The following is a 22,401-nucleotide window of genomic DNA, read 5'->3' as shown; positions in this document are numbered from 1 at the left end:
CTTAAATGAAAAGATTAACTTGTCAGTGGATTCCAGGGGGGTGCAAGTGCACCCCCTTGCACCTGCCTGCGGGCGCCCTTGTGCCTGTGTTTTATCTTTATATGAGTATACCTTAGAAGTCTGACATATGTAGAGCCAGCAATAAGAGTGAGTCAGATGACATAGTAACAGAGAGGTACAGGAGGGTGTTGGAGGGGCATCCAGCAGTTCAGTACTACATTTGTGCATGAGAACATTCTTAATCTGTTCAAGTAAAGGGGATTATTCTCATTTACTTGTTTTATTTGCATTATGATACTTATCAACCTTCTTTCTTTTCTCTTCCTTACCATACAGGGATATCTAGATTGCAGGATGAAAGCCCCATCTATACATAGTAAGAACACTTTTAGTTATAAGGTAGATCCAGGTCTAAATCAGAGTGAAATTAGAGTTTAACATACCTTTTGTATAAATGAAATATTTGTTCACTTTTATTCTCTGTTTTTCCCTGCTTGCTGTGTTTATTGCTTGTTATCATAGGTGATTCTCACAGTAGAAATGTGGAATTCCTACCACCTTATGTCAGAGTATCGGTAGCCCCTGATGATGATGATGGTGACAATGAAGAGGCACAGTCTGGGGGGTGCAGAGGGTTAGTCTGACACTAAGTTTGGGACTCACACATCCAGTGCCCATATTTCTATATTTCAGACTCAACCAGTACGTATACATATACCCATGACATGGAGACCTCTGATACAGGACAGGTTGAGGGTAACACAGTTGATCAGGATAGTTTGGTAACTCTGGTTGCAGAGCTGGTTGCTTCTCTCTGTAGCCATCATAAGGGCAAGGTGTCTCACAGGAGGGTTGGTAGATGCTGGAGTCTTATTAGGTGCCACCAGACATGTGTATGGTTAATATGGAGGCACAGGCACATTCCACCAGGTCCTTGGAAGAGATAGTATGATTACTAAATGTGCATTCTGATGTGTATGACTCCCTGAACTCTGTGTGTGATTCCCTGAACAGGATTAATGACACACTAGATTGGGTAGTGTCTGTGATGAAACTTATGCTGGGTGAAGGTGGGCTTCCATGTGGCCTGAGAGCTGCTAAATCTTCCGGTGTTAACAGACATGGCCCTTCAAGATCCCACTCCTGTAATGACACTGCTTCCACTGTTCCATTAGTGACTGTGGTGTCAACACCCAGATGTGGTAGGTTACAAGGTCATGGTCTTGTATATAGTCTTGAGTAGATCTCATCCAGCAGACATCACTCATGTTCGGTTGCACCCTGACTTCTAGCCAGGCCTGAGGAAGAAGTAAGACAACTTCTGGCACAGGTGGTTCTCGTGATCAGGGGTGACAACTCTGAACTGACTACTCTACCATGAGCAGTTCACACCTGTCTGAGATGCCAGGGCATAGTGCTATCACAGTGCTTGACTGAGGTCATGCAGACACACATATTGAAAAAAAAAAATTATTTGCCCATATCACCCCACACACATACAAGTTATCTAACTGTACTGCTGAGTGCTGTACATCTGCATTACTGGCCCTGAAGACTGAATACTCTTATTAATACATGTATTTCTTACTCACATATACTCACTTCTTTGTTTTCAGCTTTGTCTTGCTACCACCACCCCCACCCTCTGCAAATATTGATGACTGTGCCCTGTCCTTTGTACATGTCTTTGTGACTTCGACTTGCATATATGTCTGATGCACATAGTGGATAGCTAAAGTATGCTTTCTCACACTCTTGCATTTATCAGTATTTATTGCAGAAGAAAAGTTTTGATTTCTTGTTTCAACTCATCTGTGAATGATTGCTTGCATAATTGTTGAACTTAATTGTATTTCAATAAGTAATATAAGCAAAGCAGTGGAAGCAATAGGTACATCAGTCTTGCTTATTGACATAGTTGTGTAAATGAGGGTTTAATTGATCTGTTACATGTTTTATAGACAGATGAAATGCTTGATGTGCAGTATTGGTTATAATACATAACTGTACATTGCAAAGATCTGACATAAGAGATATTACTGACATAAATATATACTTCAGACAAATGTTATGCTTACAGGCATATACATATTTTCATATGACAGTACCCTGTTATGCAACTTTTGTATTTCCATTACAGGTTCCACATTTACCTTGTCATTACTGCAGGCAATAATTGTATCCTTGAGGTTGTCCCTGTCTGATGCTATCAGAACAGAGTCATTACACGGTTAAGTAAGGGCTGTGGAAGTTGACAGGCACCAGTTTTCTTATAAGTATGTGCTTGGGATCTTAGGCTTTGAGCTAGGTAGCGATTGTGTGTGCTGTCCTTTGCCTATTAGCCAGAGTCAGGGCATACTGTGCATGCCTCCACCTTCCAGCACCATCTGCAGCTGGTGGTTCCCCCTCAGACACCTCATCTGTATCTGTTGCTGACACCTCTTCCTGTGGTTTTTAAAGCTGTGGTCCTGCCCCTTTCTGTCCCTGTTCAAGCTGTTTTCTGAGAATTATTTTGTGTAACATGGAACAGACTATAAGTATTTTAGAAGTGGTGCCTGAGTCATACTGCAGTGTACCTCCTGATGTGTCTAGATACTGGTACCTTGATACTAAGCAATCCAGAAACAGGTTCCATGATATTTCTAGTTGGAGCATTGGTTGCATTGTATCTTTGCTCAGTGGAGTTATGTGAGTTTCCAATGGGCATCATAAGCCATGGACCAGGGCACAAATATGTAACCTGCATCCTCTTCTAGATGCACTTGTGGGACTGTCATCCCTAACAAACCTGGTATACAGATCACATATGTGTGAGTTGTGGAAATTGCCTTGACTACCTGCACAGACATTGCATATGGTCCCTTGGCCATTACAGACAAGCTGACAGTTTATGGACTGTAAGCATTTTCTTCTGATCTACATCCTTCCCTTTTTACAGGAGCAGGCTTTTATTTCTATATGTGTGCAATTGATGGCTCCCACCACTTCAGGGAAGAGTGCTGCTGTATAGAATTCCTGCATGATTCTTGGTCTCTCTCTCTCTCTAGTGGTGTGTGGAAAATAAATGTGATCTCTTGCTTGTTGTAGCATTGCATTTAAAAACTTATATAATATTTTGGTGGCTAATGCCTGGGGCACCCTTAATATATACCCGTGGGTCTCTACAAAGTGCAGTTAGCTAGTATATGTAATGTTACTTATTGTTTCCTCTCAGATGGCTTTTCCATGATTTCCCTGAGGCCTGATGTGGAGGTGGCAGAGGGTGCATAGTTCATCCATTGTTTTCCTGTCTACCTTGCATTGCTTAATTTCTGTGCCGTACAGTTCATGATAAGTCAGACAGGGTCTAACACCCTTTTTCTTCTTCTTGCCTGGGGTCTGGCAGGAGCACCCTGATTTAAAGCCTGTTGCACATACAGCATAATAATAGCAGAAGCAACCACTAATGTGTTTTTTTTTTCCTTGTGGAACTGTGCTGTATTCCCAAGAGTTCTGGTGTAGAGGACAATTTCCTACACAGAGTGTACATGATTGCCTTATAGATTCCTGAATAACTCTGCCTTGTTGGATTGGTTATTTAGTGTGGAATTCATCTCTTTATGCTTTAATTTGCATGGAATTCATCTCTTTATGCTGTCATTAGCATATTCTGCCATTTCTGTTTGTTCTGCATGTATATACAATGTATAGACCTGTTGTGTCTTTCGGCTTTTCCCGGTTAGGGGTTGCCACAGCAGAACTCCAGTCCACTAATGATTGGTAGTTGATTTTTGCACATTGAGTTACCAGCACTGATGCACAACCTTCAACAAAGGTATGCCCATTCATGCATGTGTCCACGCAGAAGACGCTCTAACTGAGAATCGAACTGGACAGCATCCTACTGTGAGGCGACAACGCTACCGCAGCACCACCACCGCGGGTAATGTGTAGACCTATTTAATAAATAACAAGTAGCATGCTGTCATGTAGCTGTTAATGAATCCAGCCCATTAACATTAATTATACAATGACCCTCCATTAATATTCCAAAACGTGCACGCTGATTGGCCAGCATGTTTGTTGTAAATCTCACAATATACCAACAGAAAAAGGTCTGGTCACCCAGACTTTTTTTCATTAGTATAAAGTGTCCAAAGCCTTTTTTTTAATAAATAAAAAAAAGAAGACAAAAACAAAATGACAGAGACTTTCTTTTCTCCATTGCTTCTGTTTCAAAGCATTGATGTACTGGGTATGCATAGGAATGCAAGTCCCATACGCATGCACAGTATATCAACACAAGGAAGCAGTATACCACCACCAGCAGAAGGCTAGTAATGCACCGTTATATAAAGACATTATTTAAGAAAAGTAAGGTTTTTTTTTTCTTAAATAATGTCATTGTATAATAGCAATAACTAACTCCATGGGTGTGGTATATTGAAATTTACCCACAGTTGGCTTTATTTAATCACTCGGGCTTTGCCCTCGTGATTAAACCATGCTAACTGTGGGTAAATCTTCAATATACCAAACCACGTCATTGGTTATTGCTTAAATATGCAGTGTTCATGCTGTCCAGTGTATTCACAACCAAACAATAAAATACACTGTCAACACCAAAAAAGAATACCAAGTACTTTGCATAAAGAACACAGCTCATATAATGACAGTCCTGGTTACTACAATCAGTTCCTTCCTTTACATCATAAATACTATAGTATGCAGGAAATAAGTATTTACAAATACATACACACACACATACACAAAACCATCAATTGAAATCACCTATATATACACCTTAAATATTTGCTTGAGATTAAGTGAATGAGTAAATTCATAAGTAATAATCTAGAAATGTGTCTCAACTCACTGGGGTCAGAAATATTCAGTCCAAACTATTGCAACTAGCTTACACCCTGTCGATTTCTTAGCTCGAAGATCAGAGACAAAGCAGTAACAGGTTTTAAATATGTTTCTTAACTACATATAAACTTATACATTTACAAGCAGTTACTGGGCATGCAGTCCAGGAGACCATTAAGTAGCCAATCCCAGATTCCCAGTTGTCCTATCTGGTTAAGTGACTTGATCAAGGACACACACTAAGCAAATGGAAGTGGAAGGATTCAAGCCATGTACTTCTGACTACAAGAAGCAGTTTGTTAATAGCTGAGAGCCTTAAGTGCCAGACAGCTATCTTCACTTAAAAAGTTAACACGACAGAAAGTGATGCATGAACATATATTTTGTTTTATTTTACATTTATCTGGTGGGGGGGTACACTTATCACAACTGACCATCTGCAGGTACTGTCTGGGTGAAATAATTCACAAAAGAGAAGAAGAAAAAAGAAAACAGAGAAAAAGTAAGTTGCACATATCAAAAACAGAGCAGATAGTAACAATATATACCAGAAACTATACAGTAACAATAGATATAGCAACAATTTTGAGAGAAATGCAAAGTTTACAATTCATGTTATTATATTTCAGGTTTATATCATAGTGGCAATGATGTGAGTCAATGAGTTTTAGGGCAGGAAATGGTGGAGGAGTTAGGAGGTGTTAGTGGTTGAGAGAGAGTGATGTTAGAGGTTGAGAGGCCTTATGTGATGTGATTTTTCAGAGCAATAAATACTATGAAAATCTAATACTGTAATCCTCAGTAATTTTCAAGAAAAAAAATAGAAGAGCGGCCGAGCATGAATACGAGACAAAGTCAGAGATGTTGTGCAGAATTTCAGATAGGTAAGAGGCAGACTATTCTGATTCACTTATAAAGTTAACACAGTAACAGATTTTGTATCAACATGCATTTTCTAAACATCAAAGACTATCAACTCTAATGTCTAGCACTATTGGCTGACTGCAGTCCTCAGTAACTTACCAGAAAATGAAGAACTAACTAAAGGCCTGGCAGTCAGTGCAAAGCATTAAGGCTATAAGTTGTTAAAAGCTTCATGTAGTCAACGATACAGGGTTTCACTCTTTCTACCCCAATTTTCCTACTGTGTGACTGCATGCAAGATACATAACTAGGCCAGAAGCATAGCTGGTTCAACTAGCACCCTGGGTCAGTACTATGAACCAGTGTCCTACCCCCTAAGCATTTCAAATTAAGAACTTCACTGTAATAAGCCAATCACAACAATCGGCTTATTCCAGTTAGATCTATGACTCCCCCTCATCTCTTCCACTGGTACACCAATCAGGTGTCCAGATGGTTGACATTCCCCTCTATCTCCTGCCCTGCCTTTCAGGTCCCATTTCTGTTCCCTGCCTCAAAACATCCCTGAAACATCCCTGAACTTATTTTATTAAAAAAAAATAATAATGACTTCTTTCAAACTGCAGCAAACTTCTACAAATGAGCAAACATTTGCTATAGTTTATACCCTGGCTGCACAAAGCACTACAGCCCTCATGTTTTAGTTTAAAAAAACAAACAAACAAAAATAAAACTTTTTAAACCATAGGCACATGCTTGCTATTTCTGTATCAATTAGTGATGGCTGGGTAATAGGAGCACCTCCTATAGCCACCTGTTTCTGGGCAACTGCAGCCACCTTACAGTGGGCAGAGGTTATCATATTATTTGTCCGGTGTCTTATCTGGGAGTAACTTCTCCCATGCACTCCAACAACATTAATGTCTTTGACCACATGCTGCCATAGCCTCTCTCAGGCAGATTGGACACCTCTATCTCTCCCTAAGACAATAGATCCACTATACTGCAGAAACAGATTGTTGTTACTAACACATCTCAGCATTAAGAATAATATTTCACAATGTACAAGAAGAAATGTACAAAACTATTATAGTGCCATCTCCACTGCTGTTGAAGGCAGCTAGGTAGAACACATTTCTTTGTCCCCCCAAATATTCTTAATGATATATCAATCATAATATATAACACTTCTATAATGCAGATAACAGGTTGTTGTAACAGTGTAATACATCTCAGCATTAAGAATAATATTTTACAGTGTACAAGAAGAAATGTATAAAACTAGCATAGTGGCATCTCCACAGTTGTGTAGGGCAGTCCGGTAGATATCACAAACTTAACACATTTCTTTGTACTGACACTTACAAAAATACCTGACCTTGGTAGGAAGTTATGCTACACTCATCTTCAATAGTTGTTCAAATTCCAATCAAATAAAACTTACAAAATATTCTATGTAAGGTAGCATTCTGTATCAAATGTTTTTGTGAAGCAGACATAACTGATATACATGGGTTAAGACAACAGTAAAGGAAAAAGAAAAAGCAGAAAGGTAAATAAATGTTTTGTACCAGGCATTGCAATTTAGACTTTAATGTTACACTAAAAGCATTATGCAAGAAACAGCAACATACCTTGACAAGAACCCATTATATTAAGTAAATACTTCTACAAAGGTTGTGTGTTTTTAATAGTAGTGAGGTCTCTGGATCAAAACAGTCTTCCCAACTATGATACAAGTGCATTAACTACATAATTACCTTTGTATAGTGCAGAGTCAGCCATGTGAGTATTGTGAATATGCAAATGAGATGTTAAATCATTAGCATTCCTGGATGCAACAATCTGCACTAGGTGTAGGAAAGGTAAACATTGTATAAAAAGCCACACAATTTCATGTACGTGTCCTAGCAATGCAAGGGCAAGCATTGAGAAGTGTTACATGATAGTGGATTGCAGTTGTCTATGATTAGTCTGATTGCAGGAACAATCAGTGTTTCACAGCCTTCCCCCTTTGATATACACTTACTTGGGGTGTGTCAGGGAGAAGAGACTTACCAAAATGTCTGAAAGTGGAAGTGCAGCAGTCCTAACATTCAGATGCTGTTTTAATAACCACAGTTATTACCTCTTAATAAGAAATGTTATGTGTATTCAAGGAAGTACATTAAGCATTGATACAGATAACAGATACAATAGAAATTAGATAGCAGTGCTCTTAGAAAAGCATAGAAAAGAGAATGAGGCAGGATAAAGAAAGACAGGAACACACGTGCAAAGTTTGCACTCTTTGTCTAAGCTTTTGTGAGTACATGAGTATCCTAGCTGTTGGTACTATCCCAATCATCCAGATGTTTACTGGCAATGAGAAAGGACAACGTTTGTAACTTGGTTCTATTGCACTTGCAATATGACATAATACAATGTCACATTCTTAGTCCATCTAAAGAGTTTTTTTCTCCTTGCTAAAATATATATGTCTTTGTCTGTGGCAAATATGAAAAGAAATCTTAAATGACTGTTTTTAAAACCCTAGTACTTATGGTGTAGGTAACCCGGAATGTGTTTATCCTGTCCAGCTTTTTATGTTGGAAAATTGGAAAGAAGCTTGAAAACTATGATATATCAACATAACTATGCTTTTAAAACAAAAAAAATATCTCTAATGCATTAGTGAAAAAATCTAATGCATGTAGCAACTTTAATAAATGTATTTTTTGTGTTTTGGAAAAAGTGCATTAAAACCCACAAGGAGGCAACTGGCTTGCTTTCTTAGAAACCAGTGAAATATACTGGCAAGTTTTACTTAATACAATACAAGCCTCTGGCTTAAAGGACATGATTTCTTTGTTAGTTTCTTCCACCTTAAAGCTGACAAACTTTAAGTATGTTATTATAATTTTATAAAACATGTTTTAGTATTTTTTCTAAATGTGTATATTTCTATTTCTATTTTCATTGCTTAATATTGAAAGTATGTATGAATTAGTTAATTTTTTAACATTTATTGTTGGATTAGGATGCATGAGATGTTTTGTTTCTTTAATTATACATTAGTACTAGTTATAAGCAATGTGATTGGTTGGCACATGTTTTAAAATGATTGTGGCTTTTTATTGTTGTGAATCTGATGAAGTTCTGTACCAATAAAGAACATAAGCATTTATTCTTTTTAAATTGACATACTTTGTGCTTTTTGAAGAGGTTTTCATCATTTTTTGTGCTGTATTTTTTTTAGTATATTAGTTGCATGGATCAATTTTTGCAGAACAATTCTCTCTACAACACACCGATGAGGGCATCCTGTCAAAAGTACACTCAGTCCACTTAAGAGTCAAACTTCTCCAGTGGCTCTTGAAACTAATACTGTATTAACTAGACAGGTAGGAGGTTTGATGCCCAATATGGTAAGCTTGTGTGTGTGTGTGTGTGTGTGTGTGTGTGTGTGTGTGTGTGTGTGTGTGTGTGTGTGTGTGTGTGTGTGTGTGTGTGTGTGTGTTGGGGGTGCATAAAGTATTCAGTTAACTTCTACAGTGGAGAAACATTTTAAATTGCAAGATGGCACCACTATCCACTTATCCCACCTTTCCCAATCACATCTTCTATGCAACACACTGACAAGATAATTATTCTTAAAGTGCACTCTCACACTTTAAAAGTCAGACTCCTCCTGTGGCAGTTGCAATTCTTACACTATTCTCTAGAATGTACAGGTAGATATGTAGAAGGCTGAAATACAGCAGTGATTAAATTCTACAACTGTGTTTGTGACTGTAAATTAATTCAGGACTGGTTTATACACATTTGCAGTGGCATGTTTTACAGTCCTAGATGGATATACAAGTCATTTTACCAAACACATCTCCTTGGCAATACAATGCTGATGTCATCCCTTCATAGATGCTGTATGCCTCACTTGTACTCAGTATTCTCCTGTGGCACTGGATGCTAATAATGTGCTGTATAGGCAGTGTAAGTATACATGTAGATGGTGTGAGTCCGCTGATGTCATCCCTTAATAGATGCTGTATGCCTCACTTCTACTCAGCATTCTCCTGTGGCACTGGATGCTGACAATTTGCTGTATAGATGGTATAAGTGTACAGGTAGATGGTGTGAGTCCGCTGATGTCATCCATTAATAGATGCTGTATACCTCACTTGTACTCAGTATCCTCCTGTGGTACTGGATGTTGATAATGTGCTGTATAGATGGCATAACTAAATAGGTAGGTGGTTTGAGTCCATCCCTGCTTTAATAGTGTGACTGTGATTACTGTCAAATACAGTTGGCCACCTCACACCCACATTTGTGTGTAAGTCTGACTATGAGATTGAATTATTGCAGTCTGTGACACCAGCATATCCTAACATCTCCAGGAAAAGTATATTTTTGCCACACAAGGATTACATAACGCTAACATAACTGCAGTATCTCACAGTTGCAGTGCAAATGTTTCTGTATTGCATGACTTTGATGCTGTCCTTTGTACATTGTGTAACTACACATGTAAGATGTTTCAGGCCAGCTGTGAGTGCATCTTTCACTCTCATACTGTGTATACTGCTCTTCATATACATATATGATGTGTGGTTGCACAGTGTTATTGCGCTGTTCAACCACTTTTTAGCATAAAAATCGAATTAATAAACATTGGTGATGTCATACATTCAACCATGTACTGTCAAAGTTGTAGAGCAACATGTCTTGTGGTGCTTGCAGTTCAGGCACTAATCGGTAGCTTTTTCTCTTAGATAGTTAGTTCATATCCAGCCATTACTGCTCAGACTATGTTGTGTCAGCTTTATTGTGACTATATATCACTAACATTGTTGTCAAACACATCTGCTGTGTACACATATAGATGTTGACTCTTCTTACAATAAGCTATGATAATGTGTGACATAGCAATACTTTTCATTCAGAGTAATGACTGCTCAGACTATGTTGTGTCAGCTTTATTGTGACTATATTTCACTAACGCCATTGTCAAATACATCTGCTGTGTACACGTATAGATGTTACTTCTTCTTAAGATTATCTTCTTAAGATAAACTATGATAATTTCTCACATAGCAACACTTTCATTCAAAGTAATGATGACATGTGATTAAATTTTTCTTGCATAACATATGTAGGAAGTGTTATGCTCGGACATGAGAGAATGAGATGGCATTCTGTATATTGTCACCTTAGTAAAGTAATTACAGGCACACACAGCCCTTGCAATGACAACATGATGTAATGCCTCGACATATCCCATAACCGTAGCATGGCAGTGAAATGGTTATTTGGGCTGCGTCATATTTAAGTGCTCCTGTGGCATGTTCATTGATTACTGGCTTGTATAACATACCTACACAGATAGACTGTAGTTCAATTCTGGGACAGTGTCTGTACTACATGATAGAAACAGCTTCCTTGTCAAGGAATCATTGATATTGTACTGCTCACTGTTTTGTAGACAGTAGCATGTGTAGCTCCATTTCAGAATTCTGACTAAATCAGATTGCTTATATTATATTCATAAGTCCTTTCTTACTTTGCACATTAATTTAATTTATTTGTGACAGACTCCATTGCTATCTGCTGTGGCACATACAGTCAATACAGAGGTCTTCAGAGAGTCTAGTGTAATACACAGGGGGTTGAATCTGATAACATTTGTCTGGTAGACAGCAGTGGCAAACACACAAACAATGCTTACGCCACAGTCAGAGTGCCACCTTTTTCAGGCTGCTGTCCTACAAGGTAGGGCATTTATACTCCTTATGATAGGAATGTGCTATAAGCCTCTCAAGGGTGTTCTTTATGACATAACTAATATGTGTATTTCTATGGCATCTATAATTGTTGTGATTCTCTATGATATCTGTCCTGGCATGTGTATGACAATGACATGATAATGTCATTCATTTTTACAGGTATTATCTATTTGCACAATAATTATGCTCTGTATTGCATGACTTCATTTGGACATTTCTTTATTACAGCAATTGTTCTTGTCACAGTACAAAGCTTAATGGCAGATGAAGACTTCATTACATGCTTCTTGCTGTATGACATGCTGCCAGACCATCAGAAACTGACTGGTACTCTGTTGCTACACTTTCTTTTGTGTTGGTGCTTTTGAATTGTTGTTGTTACTGTGCCTTGTTATGTGATCATTCCAAATATAACAATGTCTGAGATGTTTCCAAATTACCACTGTAATACTTGAATTTATGAAATGTCATCTGATCTGTGTTGTCAATTGTTATTATGTATGTTGAGTGCTCTCTCTCTCTCTCTCTCTCTCTCTCTCTATATATATATATATATATATAAATAACCTAAATAGCCATGAGATAAAATTAACAATCACAAAACTGCTCCCAATAAAGTAAATGAAATTCATGGAAATTATATTTTTATTAAACTCTTTCATCAGTATGTATCAACTGACTTCTTCAGACTAAATTTATTACAGATACAAACCATTTAAAAAGGCCCTCTAATATAGTCATATAATCTAAAAGCACCAATGGAAACTCACCACTTTATAAATATTCATAAAAACAAATCAATGACAACTAATGGTTCTTGCCACATCTGTTATCAAAAACTATTGAAAATTAAAAAAAAATAAATAAATATACAAACAAATATAACATTCAAAAAATATGTTACATACAAACATATAATAGAATTACCTAAAAATACTACTAGGTTTTAAACTCCGTAAGAGATAAGACATAACACATTACTGATGGACAGATGATTATTTAAACCAGGTGGTAAATGAGCATTTAAATTGATCTGCCATATTAGTTCGTTATACTCTAATAAATTTGCCCACAACCCCCCCCCCCCCCCAGGCTCCATAGGAACTCCTTCTACTACAAAAAATTGAAAACCATTTAATGGGAACTTATTCATCTGATTAGCTAAAGCATTGTGGCCATTCTTATTTTTGATGTCCAACATATGCTCATATATTCTTTTTCTGAGTTTTCTCTGTGTCTTCCCAATATAGAAACTTTTACAGAGGTTACATAAAGCTACATATATCACCCCTTATAACTGCAATTAATGTCCCCATTGTAATTAATTATGGGGATATTTATGACTACATTTCCTTTATTAAAAATATATTTGCATTGCTTGCTGCACCCACACTTGTACGTACCTGTTTTCTTCACCTTCTGCAAGCTATTACCAGGTCTTTGCCTGTGATCTTCTATATAGTTTTTAAAGATTTTCTCTCTCTTAAAAATTAAGTGAGGTTTATCACCTATTAAATTTATAACTCCCTCAAAACAAGTAAATATTTACCAGTTCTTGTTAAGTATTTCAGATATATTTTTACAATTACTTCTAAACATTGTTATGAAAAAGTAAAAGGTAGAAGGAATAAGAGAAACTGTGGTGTTCCCTTCATTACTGTCTAACCTTAAAAGAGGCAAATAAATCCTTCACTTCCACTTTAAAATAACATCTTCCTTAATACTGTCAACTACTATTTTTGGATATCCTCTTGAATAAAACATATTCTCTAATATTTCACACTGTTTAAGTAATTCATTGTCATCAGGTACCATCCTTGTAAGCCTTACAAATTGACCTTTAACTATTCCTATTTCTTGATGTTCTGGGTAGGAGCTGGAATAATGGAGCAATATATTCAAGTATGTAGGCCTCCTATAGACGTTAATCACTGATTTTATAGTCTTTAACTATTTCTACATCTAAATAATTAATACTTGAATCATTATAGTTGTATGTGAATTTAAGGAAGGACATTGTACTATTAAGATATTCAACAAAATTAGCTATGTCAGTGATACACTTTTATTCCACATCATAAAAATATCGTCCAGGTAACACATCTATAGGTTCCAGGAATCTGGATGAAAATATTGAAAAATAAATTTCTTTTCCCACTGTAGCATAATAATGTTGACCCCCACTGCTATTCCTTGCCGCTGCCCCTTAAAATAAGAATCATTGTTACTTAAAACAGCCTCCATAAAATAACATAACATATTAAGCTCCTCATTCTTAAACTGTTTCAGATCTACTAAAACTTTGTAAAACCATTCCATGCCAACATTGTAGGGTATCACATTAAAAAGATTGACAACATTTATAGTTACAAAAATAATGTCCCCACTGAAATTCACAACATTAAGCTTGTTCAAAAACTCCCAAGAATCATTACATAAATGTTTAAAAAATTTCATCCAACTTTTATGTGTAAAATCTATAAACTTAGCAGGGAGATGTATTTTAGATTTGCTAGCATTTACAATAGGTCTTGGGGGGGAGTTGTGTCGATTTGTATGTATCTTTGGTATGCCAAATATTAAAGGCACTACAAGAAATCTAGAAGTTAAAAACAATGAAAGCTCATAATTAATTTGACCCTGGTCTAACAGGTCTTTAATAATAATTAGATCCACCTTTTTGCAGGAAATGTCAAAATGTAACAGTTACTATCTAATAAATGTAAATTCATCATATTAACATAATCAGTTTTAGGCATAATAATGATCCTGCTGCCCTTGTCGGGCTTCATAACCCACATATTCCTGTCCTTAACAAGCTGTTCTAAAAGAGAGCTCTCTGACCAAGATAAATTATATTTAGTCACCTTATTGTTTAGAGAAGTCAATGCTCTGAAGTCAAATTCACAGAGTCTCTCAAAAATTGTTAAACAAAAGTCAATGGTGGATTGAACACGCTTTTTCTAGATAGAGCATTGCAAATGTATTCAATGCTATCATTAGTAAAAATTAATATTCGATTTTCTCAGATAAATCTTTAAATCAATAATAAGCTCATAAATATAAGACCAAGTAGAAGGCACAAAGTTCAATCCTTTAATTAACACCTCAGCTAGATTATTCCCAAAGATAAAATCTAAAAAATTTTAAACTTTAAAGTTACCTTTGCAATTAGTAGTGATGAATGTGCACATTTCTTCCAAATTAGGTGAACTGCTCTCCAAGGAAAAACAAGCTAAAGTTAATTTCTCCTCCACATCTGGTTTTGCCTCTTGTTATTCTGCCAATGATGTTGTTCTGAGTCCTTCCTGGAGTGGGTCTGCTTGGTCCCTGATAAATTCATATGGTTTCTTAACCTCTCTAATTTTCTCAGTGAATTCTCTTCTAAAGGGGCAGCAGTGGGAAGAGATGAGGAGTTGTTTGCATTGTTGATTGGTTCATGGCTAGGCTGCTGTTTCAATTATTCAACTGGGTGTCTGTTAAAGTTAGAGTTAGGCTTTGGGTAGGCTTGTCCCTTAAGATATGCAGCCCTGTCTCTCTCAAATTTGTTTTCTTTTCTGGTTTTGATATTAAACACAGATTTATTAACATCAGAAAATGTTTTTGTATTCTTGTATGGATTTATCAAAAAGCAGATCACTAGTTATTACATGTACCATCTTAGACATCTCCTGGTATAAAGAATCAATAACCCTCTAGTTGTGCTTCATCAGCATTTCCACCAGTTTGCAACCCTGATGATCAAACAATTCTGTTAGTTCTTTATATAAAATTGAATCAGTCTCCACTCCATTAGGACATTTCCAACTCCTTAACCCATTTGGTACCCTTCTCACCATATTACATTCAAGTAGGTATGCATTTTTGATTTGCAACTTCCTACATTTTAACAGTTTAATCTCAAACTCTTTCAAAGACTATTATATTCTCTGGAAGAATCAACCTAGAAATTCATAGGTACACCAAACCAGTTAGCAAAGTTAGGAGCTTAATTTTCTCTATTATTTTTCCTAGAACTTCTACTGAGTGACCTCTCCGACCTCTTCTATCAGAGGCACATGGGATATATGCAAATGACCCTTTTGAACATCAGGTGCTTCAGCTAATTAGTGGTTCTGAATGCCAATGACTTACTTCTTTTTAAGTCATTTCAATGGGCAATTTCAGGCCAATAAAGCCAAACCTCACTAACTGTGGATTCACATATTTCAGCCTTGTTATGACCTCATCAGCACAGCACAAGCAGAGTGTCTGACTAAGCATGAGAAACACAGGGTTGTTATACCCAACTGATGTCCATTGCCATTAGGGTGACTGCAAAATATCCCAACTACAACAAAGAGTGAGAAGGTCATACAGAAAAAACAATCAGTAAAAACCAAATGAAAACTCCAGCCAAGCTAGAACTTCCACTGAGTGACCTATTGGCTTTATTGGCCTGCAATGGTGCATTGAAATGACTTAAAAAGAAATAAGTCATGGGCATTTAGAATTGCCAGTTAGCTGAAACACCTGATGTTCATAAGGATCATTTGCATATATCCCATGTGCCTCAGATACAAGAGGTTGGAGAGGTCACTCAGTGGAAGTTCTAGTTTGGCTGGAGTTTTCATTTAGTTTTTACTGATTGTTTTTTCCGTGTGACCTTCTCACTCTTTATTGTAGTTGGGATATTTTTCAGTCACCATAATGGTATGAACATTAGTTGGGTATAATAGCCCTGTGTTTCTTATGTTTAGTCAAACATTCTCCTTGGGCTGTGCTGATGTGGTCATAAGAAGGCTGAAATATGCATATCCACTGCTAGTGGGGGTTGGCTTTATTGGCCTGAAGTGGTCCATTGAAATGACTTAAAAAGAAATAAGTCATTGGCATTTAGAATTGCCAGTTAGCTGAAATACCTGATGTTCATAAGGGTCATTTATATATATATATATATATATATATATATATATATATATATATATATATATATATATATATATATATATATCCCATGTGCCTCTGATACAAGAGGATGGAGAGGTCACTCAGTAAAACTTCTAGCTTGGCTGGAGATTTCATTTAATTTTTATTGATTGTTTTTTCTGTGTGACATTCTTACTCTTTGTTTTAGTCTATTATCAGACCTAGTAAATGTTAGGTCAATATTTGGAGCATTGTGAAGTGGATTAAAAGTACCTTGCCCTGTTGTTAGGTCAATATTTGGAGCATTGTGAAGAGGATTAAAAGTACCTTGCCCTGGTAAAATTTAGCTGAACTGGGTCATGTTCAAATTATCACCACTTCTATCATAACCATGACTGACTAATCAGTTGTTGCAAGATCTGTTGGATAAGCTGGGTCAGCAAACCCAGATTTTCAGTCAGACTTCCCAAAAAGCAAAATACCATGAAATTTGACCTTCATCATAACTCAGTAAAGACATAATGACAAATAACTAAATAACCATGAGATAAAAGTAACAGTCATAAAACTGCTCCCAATGAAATAAATGAAATCATGGGAAATATATCTTTATTAAGCACTTTCATCAGTATGCATCAATTGACTTCTTCAGAATAAATTTATTACAAATATGAACCATTTAAAAAGCCTTCTAATATAGTCATATGATCTAAAAGCACAAAGGAACCTCACCACTTTATAAATATTCATTAAAAAACAAACCAATGACAACTAACAGTTCTCACCACATCTGTTATCAAAACCTATTGAAAAAAATATAAAAAATAAATATGCAAACAAATATAACATTCAAAGTAAAAGAAAATGTGTTACATACAAACATATAGCAGAATTAACTAAAAATACTATCATGTTATAAACTTTGTAAGAGTGAAGACATAACACACGACTGATGGACAGATGATCATTTAAACTGGGTGATAAATGATTTAAACTGGTCTGCCATATTAGTTCTTTATACTCTACTAAATCTGCCTACAGTCCCTCCAAGGATAAACAGGAACTCCTTCTACTACAAAAAAATTGAAAACCATGCAAGTTGAACTTATTGATGTGTTTTGTTAAAGCATTTTGGCTATTCTTATTTTTCATGTCCAACATATTCTTTCTCTAAGTATTCTCTGTGTCTTCCCAATATAGAAACTTTTATAGAGGTTACATACAGCCACATATATCACCCCTTTAGAGTTGCAATTATAGTACCCATTGGAAATAATTATGGGGTTATTTATGACTAAATTTTGTTTATTAAAAATATATTTGCATTGCTTGCAGCACCCGCACTTGTATGTACCTGTTTTCTTTGCCTTCTGCAAGCTATTACCAGGTCTTTCCCTGTGATCTTCTAGATAATTTTAATTGCTTTACCTCTCTTAAAAATGATGTGAGGTTTATCAACTATTAAATCCATAGCTCCCTCAAAACAAGCAAATATTCACCAGTTCTTATTAAGTATTTCAGCTATATCTTTATAATTGATGCTAAACCTTGTTTTGAAAAAGAAAACATAATTTTTTGGAGGAATAAAAGAAATGGTGGTGTTCCCTTTGTTACTGTCAATCCTTAAACAAGGCAAATAAATCTCTTGCTTCCTCTTTAAAATAACCTCTTCCATTATATTTTCAACTACTATTTAAGATATCCTTTTGAATAAAACATATTCTCTAATATTTCACATTGTTTAAGTAATTCAGTGTCATCAGGTACCATCCTTATACGCCTTACAAATTGCCCTTCAACTATTCCTATTTTTTGATGTTTGAGTATGGAGGCTTCCTGTAGATGTTGCTCACTAATTTTTGTTGACATAGTCTTTAACTATTTCTACATCTAAATAATGAATTCTTGAATCATTTTAGTTATATGTGAATTCAAGGAAGGATGTTGTACTATTAAGATATTTAACAGAATTAACTATGTCAATGATACTTTTATTCCACACCATAAAAATATTGTCCAGGTAACAAATGCATAAGTTCCAGGGCTCTGACTGAAAATATGGGTCCACAAGCATCTGCCACTGCTACTCCTTACCTCTGCCGAAATACTTCCCCTCAAAATAAACATAGTTGTTACTTAAAATAGTCTACATAAAATCACATAACATATTAATCTCCTTCTTGAACTATTTCAGCTCTACTAAAAAATTGGGAATCAATTCCATGCAAACATCGAGTATCACATTAAAAAGATTGACAGCAACTGTAGTCAAAAAATAATGTCCTCACTGAAATTCACAACATTAAGCTTGTTCAAAAAATCCCAAGAATCAATACATACATGTTTAAAAGGCTTCATACACCTTTTAAGAGTAATATCAACAAACATATCAAGGGGATGTATTTTAGATTTGCCAGAGTTTACAATAGGTCTTAAAGGGGGATCATGTAGATTTTTATATATCTTTGGTATACCACAGATTGAAGACACTACAGGAAATCAAGAATTTAAAAACAATGAAAGCTCATAACTAATCTGACTCTGGTCTAACAGGTCTTTAATCATTAGATCCACCTTTTTGTAAGACATGTTAACACTTTTCAATGAAGATTCGTTGTGATAGTCATCTAATAAATGTCAATTAATTCTATTAACATAATCATTTTAATCTCAAACTCTTTTAAAGACTATTTAAGGGTTCCATATTCTCTGGAATAATTAACCTGGAAATTCATAGGTACACCAAACCAGTTAGCGAGGTTAGGAGCTTCATTTCTTCCATTATTAGACCTAGAAAATGTTACATCGATATTCACAGCATTGTGAAGAGGTTTAAAAGTACCTTGCCCAGGCGCTATTGAGCTGAACTGGATGGCATTCAAATTATCACCACTTCTATTGCAGCCATGGCTATTCAATTCTTGAGAGAGCTGTTGGATAAGTTGAGTCAGCAAACCCAGATTTTTGGTCACATCTCCCAAAAAAGTAAAAGACCGTGAAATGTTAACTTCATCAGAACCCAGTAAACACATAACGATGACAAATAACTAAATATCCAGAAGATAACATTAACAGTCATAAAACCGGTCCCAATAAAGTAAATGAAATCATGGAAAATATATTTTATTAAGCACTTTCATCAGTATGTGTCAATTGACTTCTTCAGAATAAATTTATTACAGATACAAACCATTTAAAAAGCACTCTAATGTAGTCATATGATCTAAAAGCACCAATGGAAACTTAGTACATTATAAATATTCATTAAAAAACAAACCAATGACAACTAACAGTTCTCACCACATCTGTTATCAAAACCTAATGAAAAAAATCTAAAAAATAAATGTGCAGTCAAATAAATATAACATTCAAAATAAAAAAATATGTTACATACAAATGTATATCAGGATTACCTAAAAATACTATTATGTTTTAAACCTCATAAGACAGAAGACATTGGGCTATTGTTGGCAGAAGGAGAAGAAGATGGGAAAGGCATGCACAAAGGCAGGAAGGGAGGAGGAAGGTTAGGAGTGTAGTATTGAGGGTAGGAACTTTGAATGTTGGCAGTATGACTGGTAAAGGGAGAGTGCTAGCTGATATGATGGAGAGAAGGAAGGTTGATATATTGTGCATGCAAAAGACCAGATGGAAGGGGAGTAAGGCCAGGTGTATAGGAGTTGGGTTCAAATTGTTCTATCATGGTTTAGATGGGAGGAGAAAAGTAGTAGGGGTTATCCTGAAGGAACAGTATACCAAGAATGTTTTGGAGGTGAAAAGAGTGTCTGATAGAGTGATGTTTATGAAGCTTGAAACTGATGGTGCAATGATGAATGTTGCTAGTGCATATGCTCCACAGTTTGAGTGCATGATGGATGAGAAAGAAAAATTTTGGAGTAAGTTGGATGAAGTGGTGGTGAGTGTACCCAAGGGTGAGAGGCTGGTGATTGGAGCAGATTTCAATGGGCATGTTGGTGAAGGGGATAGAGGGGATGAGGAAGTGATGGGTAGGTATGGTGTTAAGGAGAGGAATGCAGAGTGTCAGATGGTAGTAGATTTTGTGAAAAGGATGGACATGGCTGTGGTGAATACATATTTTAAGAAGAGGGAGGAGCATAAGATGATGTACAAGAGTGGAGAAAGATGCACACAGGTGAATTATATCCAATGCAGGAGGGTCAGTCTGAAGGAGATTGGAGACTGTAAAGTGGTGACAAGGAAATGTGTAGTTAGGCAGCATAGAATGGGGGTCAAGGAGTCCTGGTAGTTGAATGAAGAAGTACAGGAGAGTATACAGAGAAAGAGGATGGTGAAGAAGAAGTGGGATTGTCAAAGAGATGAAGAAAGTAGACAAGAGTATAAGAAGATAAGGTGCATGGCAAAGAGAAAGATATCGAAGGCTAAGAATAAGGTGTATGAAGAGTTGTATAAAAGTTGGACACTAAGGAGGGAGAAAAGGACCTGTACTGATTGGCAAGACAGAGGGCCCGAGCTAGTAAAGATGTGCAGCAGGTAAGGGTGATAAAGGATAATGAGGGAAATGTACTCACAAGTGAGGAGAGTGTGTTGAGCAGATGGAAAGAGTACGTTGAGGGGTTGATGAAAGAAGAGAATGAGAGAGAGAGGAGGTTGGATGATGTGCGGATAGTGAATCATGAAGTGCAGTGGATTAGCAAGGAGGAAGTAGGGATAGCTATGAAGAGGATGAAGAACGGAAAGGCTGTTGGTCCAGATGACATACCTGTGGAAGCATGGAGGTGTTTAGGTGAAATGGCAGTGGAGTTTTTAACTAGATTGTTTAATGAAATCTTGGAAAGTGGGACAATGCCTGAGGAATGGAGAAAAAGTGTTTTGGTACCGATTTTTAAGAATAAGGGTGATGTGCAGAGCTATAGTAACTACAGAGGGATTAAACTGATCAGTCACAGCATGAAATTATGGGAAAGAGAGGTGATGATTAGTGATCAGCAGTATGGTTTCATGCCAGGAAAGAGCACTACAGATGTGATGTTTGCTCTGAGAGTGTTGATGGAGAACTACAGAGAAGGTCAGAAGGAGTTGCATTGTGTCTTTGTGGATTTAGAGAAAGCATATGACAGGGTGCCTAGAGAGGAGTTGTGGTATTGTATGAGGAAGTCAGGAGTGTCAGAGAAGTATGTAAGAGTGGTACAGGATATGTACGAGGGTAGTGTGACAGCGGTGAGGTCTGCGGTGGGAGTGATGGATGCGTTTAAGGTGGAGGTGGGATTACATCAAGGATCAGCTCTGAGCCCTTTCTTATTTGCAATGGTGATGGACAGGTTGACAGACGAGATCAGACAGGAGTCCCCATGGACTATGATGTTTGCAGATGACATTGTGATCTGTAGTGAGAGTAGAGAACAGGTGGAGGAGACCCTGGAGATGTGGAGATATGCTCTAGAGAGAAGAGGAATGAAGGTCAGCAGGCCTAAGACATAATATATGTGTGTGAATGAGAGGGAGGATAGAGGAATGGTGAGGATGCAGGGAGTAGAGGTAGCGAAGGTGGATGAGTTTAAGTACTTGGGATCAATAGTGCAGAGTAATGGTGAGTGTGGAAGAGAGGTGAAGAAGAGAGTACAGGCAGGATGGAGTGGGTGGAGAAGAGTGTCAGGAGTGATTTGTGACAGACAAGTACCAGTAAGAGTGAAATGGAAGGTCTGCAAGAGGGTAGTGAGACCAGCTATGTTATATGGGTTGGAGACAGTGGCATTGACAAAAAGGCAGGAGTCAGAGCTTGACGTGGCAGAGTTGAAGATGTTAAGATTTGCACTGGGTGTGACGAGGATGGACAGGATTAGGAATAAGTATATTAGAGGGTCAGCCCAGGTTGGAAGGTTTGGATACAAAGCCAGAGATACAAGATTACATTGGTTTGGACATGTGCTGAGGAGGGATGCAGAGTATATTGCTAAAAAGATGCTAAGGATGAAGCTGCCAGGTAACAGGAAAAGAGCAAGGCCTAAGATAAAGTTTATGGATGTGGTAAGAGAGG

Source organism: Protopterus annectens, chromosome 8.part0 (assembly GCF_019279795.1).
Source record: "Protopterus annectens isolate FY-2018-M chromosome 8.part0, PAN1.0, whole genome shotgun sequence".
NCBI classification, from domain to species: domain Eukaryota; kingdom Metazoa; phylum Chordata; order Ceratodontiformes; family Protopteridae; genus Protopterus; species Protopterus annectens.
This window is presented reverse-complemented; position numbering follows the sequence as displayed.